We start from the raw sequence: 4,417 nt of genomic DNA, 5'->3' as shown, positions 1-4,417 counted from the left end.
GGCCTGCTGTGTTCATCCAGCCCTGCACCTTGTTGTCTCAGCAATTATTTAATGGTTGTTTTGAGCACTGGGCAGAGCTGGAAAGAAAGCTTTTTGATTGGACAGGTCGCTGAGAGAAGGAAGGTCATATGGTACAAAGGGCAGGAACTTGAGTTGACAATCGGAATTAAAATCCAAAGATTTTGTCTCTTTTTGATTTGGACTCCTTACAGATGAAATAACAGAGTGTTGTTGCGGCCTGTAGAATCACCTTCAAGTGATTAGGAAATATTCAGGCAGATGCTACATTGTTCATTCATAAAGCAGAGACTCTTGAATCAACAGGGATGTTAGATGGGGCATCCCCATAACCTTTCTGGCATTTTCCTTGGAGTCTTGTGGCCTGAACTGAGTCCTGAGTAGAATAGTTACTTCAGGAGTCCGGTCTCAGGCATACAGACAACACGTCACCCCCAACAATATACAACTAGGTGACCCAAATGTCCCCTCACAAGAATTAAATGCCTCAAAATGATTGAATTTCAGGATGACGGAGGCAAATAAGAAGTGATTAAATGTAACTCGGGGACAGCTTTGTAGCGGTCTTCCACAGCTTTCAGTGTATCAATTCAAATCTGAAGAATTCAAATTTTGAAACTTCCAGAGGTTTAAAATCTTAGGATGGCTTTCAATTTTTCACGTTATTCAGACAATGTGGCATTTGTAGATACATCCCATTATCATTTTCTCAGAAGAGGAACTTCACAACAATAGGTGCGCGGTGAAGAGATCCTAGGTGTTATTCAGAACATAAATAAAATATGACAGAAGCTGAGGATACAAAATTTAAGTTCATACAACTTCTTCAGATTATTTTTACATGACAGCACAAATTACAGTTGGAGAGTTCTGTCTCAAAGTTTGTTTAATAATGCTTGTTTGAAATGCATTAGGAATTACAACATTAAAGACGCTGTATAAGTATAAGTTATTGCTGTTTTCTGAACGGTGCCAAGTACAAACAGCAAATGAAATTAAGAGAGTTGTTAAAACTTCCTGGGATTCCTTATTGGCGTCTTTGCACTAATTGACCATGTTATGTTGATGACCTCAGTGTAAGAACATCACATAATCTCCCAGAAGCTGTCAGACTAGCCTCTCCCACCACCACCTTCATCTTCATACTCTCACATCCCTATTCCAGCCTCCCACACAATTGTGGAGAGGTGGAGGCGAATTTCTTGACATTGCAATGAACGTATTCCCACATTCCAAGCTTTTTGAAATGTTACAGCCAGAGAGAGTGGACGATGTGGAATTTGCTGCCCTATAGAGTGATTACAATGACTAGCATAGATGCATTTCAGGGGAAACTTGATAAACTCATGAGGGAGAAAGAAATAGGTGGATGTGCTGAGAGGGTTAAATGAATTGTGGTGGGAGGACGCTTGTGTGGAGTATTAGCAGCAGCATAGCTGTCGCTTCTATGTACGTAATACACTGTGAACCTAACAATTGCAGACACAACTTGAAGATCAATTGAGAGAAAGGACTCCAGTCTCTTGCTGGGGTAGGGGGTGCTTGTGTTCTCTGAGTAGAATCACTGGACCACCCAGTTTACATTTTTTATTGTGCAAAACCTTACTAAATATTGAAGTGGAAGTTTTACTACTGTGCCCAGGCCCTATTTATGCCTGTCAATGTGCTACTGTAAAATTATTGAAGTGTCTCCACTGCTGTTAAAATGTCACAAAATGATAAAATGAAGTCCTGAGATGAAATCACTTATCCTTTTAAAAGTTGATGATTTTGTACCACAAAATTTTTACATAATGCGTTCCACAGCCATCGGGTTCATGGTTCTTTTGAGATGGAAATGAAGTCACAATCATTGTGGAATGAAAATATTTAGCAGCAGCTCAAGCATTTGAATTATTGATGTCTTTACAGTCGATCAAACCTAAACTTTATGGCAGCCTGCCATCGGTTACACTTTTCTGACTGAGAGGCCACATCAATAACATTTTGAAGAAGTACTTGAATCTGCTAAAGAACATCTAAAGACAGTTTAATAAAAGTGACTTATCGGTGTTTTATATAATGCAGTTACAATGCCAAAGGCACTGCAACGAAAATGTTAAATTTGTACAAGCAGCTCTAAATCAAAGTGTGAAGTGCAGTTTGGAATTGCATTTTCTCTCTTGTGTGTCAGCTGTGGTTCAGTGGGCAGCACTGTTACCTTGGAGATGGAAGGTTGCGTGTTCAAAGTTCCACCTCAGAGATTTGAGCGAAAAACCTATAGTAATGCTCCCAGTTCAGTGCTGAGGGAGTGCTGCCCTGTCAAAAATATCATCCTTTGGATGCAAAATGTTCAACAGTGACCCTGTCGTGTGATACAAATTGGATTGTGGTACCATTTTGAGAAGAGTTATTCTTAGGGTGCTGAGGCCAAAGTTTACTTCTCAACCAACATTACTGAAAACAAAACATAAACTGGTCTTTATCACATTGCTGCTTGTGAGGGTTTACAAATTGATAGCTTGCTTTTTACATTATAACAAGGTCAAAACTTCACAAATTCTTCTTTGGCTGTCAAAGCACCTCCGGATATTCTGAGGTCGTGGAAGGTCCTATAGAATGCAAATTCTTTCAGCCATTCACCTCTAAAATTCCAAGTTCAAGTGTTCCTTCCAGATACTATTTTCGAGCTCATCTAGTAAATGTGAAAATGGTCCAGGCTCTTTTTGCGATGAACTTTTTATTGGCTCCTCTCCTCACTGAGTGCATGAGCTTCGTTCATCCACATCCTATTAAAAGTTTATGTTCGGCAGATTAAAATGATGAATTGTGAATGCTTCTGCACTGCAACCTTCAAGGTACAAAAGGTTTGAAGGTAGAAACTTTCATAATGCTGTCCATTTTAAACAGATCATTAACAGTCATATGGAGCCTTTAATGCTAAGCACCTACCTGCTCACTGTTTTGTTAACTGACAATTGGATTGATGATTAATCCTTTTAACTACAGGTGGTATGGTTGATGGCGAAAAATGATGCTGCCCATTTAATTCCATCCACTCAGTTGCATTTGAGCAAGTGCATTTCTTAACATTGGAATGAAAAGGTAAACCTCACACATATGCGGTCGCCAAAGTTTTATTCATAACCTTGAACTTCGTTTGAAATAAGATAGTGACTTAGAGGTCACACACTCCATATTGTTAATAACTGAACACTGAAGCGACCTACCTGAAAATACAAAACTGGCCTGACTTGAGTTTTAAGAATTGCATTAGGAAAGTCAACTCATGGCATGAAAACAGCATTCTGACATCTCTTTTATAGTTGTTCAAAAACAAAAAAGAAACAATCTGTGCAAGTCTGCCAGGTTGATCTGAGATGGTTGGACACTGAATGCGATTTCAAAGAGCGTAGCTGTTCAAGTTGAAAGTTATTGTGTGGTGCAGAGGCTAAAATTTAACTGGAAGGTGCCCTTCTGTGATGAAATGGCTTAGTTTCTTTCTCTTGGTGACCGTGGGGACTTCTAATGGTTCAATCTAGCTGAAGTCAGAAATCGGCTAAAGGCGATTGTACATTCTTGTTCATAACGCAGCTGCTAAATATATCTGTGCTGTGTATCACAACGGAATGGTTTAATAGTATGCTCCATCATTGTTGCATCAAACAGTTGTTAACTTTTCAATGTAGTTTTCTTTGCAAGGTCTTTCACTTAGCTTGTATTGATTGATCCTTTTACATATCTGAAAGGCATACTTGCATTTAATATTGTGCACACTAGTTTTGAGAACTTCATGCTTTAAGCGGTTACAATTACTTTCTGAAATGTAGGAGTTCAAACTGTACTGTGTTATGTTAATAATGAAAACAATTCTATCAAATTTCTTTGAGTACTATTTCAACCAACACATTACTGTATTTATTTCAAATATCTTCAGATGAAACAGCTGAGAGAGGAATTGAATTGTACCACATTCTGCAAAGTGCTTATGGCATTTAAATGGTTCAAAAATAAAATTAATTGTTTTCTATTTATAAACTAGAACAATATATTCTTAATTGTTAGAGTCTCAACTATAATTTAGAAGTGCTGCCGAGTGTGCAAAAAAAAATAGGCAATGTTGGTATCAGAACTGAGAGATTATATGCCCTCAAAAAGATTGCAAGGTTGAAAGGCTGGGCTTCCTTTCACGACAAAAGAGAGGCTTAAAGTAACCTGTCAGAGTTCTTTAAACATAGGAAGGGATTTGACAGGGTAGATGTAGCAAGGGTGTTTCTATTTGTGAGGGAGATGTTAAACTGAGGCCCTGTTTGCACTCTCAGATGAATATAAAAGGTCCCATGCCATTGTTTGAAGAAGAGCAGGGGAATTCATCCCTGAGGGACCCGTTCTGAGGAAGGGTCACTGGACCCGAAACGTT

Source organism: Rhincodon typus, chromosome 6 (assembly GCF_021869965.1).
Source record: "Rhincodon typus isolate 14 chromosome 6, sRhiTyp1.1, whole genome shotgun sequence".
NCBI classification, from domain to species: domain Eukaryota; kingdom Metazoa; phylum Chordata; class Chondrichthyes; order Orectolobiformes; family Rhincodontidae; genus Rhincodon; species Rhincodon typus.
The sequence above is the reverse complement of the archived record's forward strand: the minus strand, read 5'-3'. Positions refer to the sequence as shown.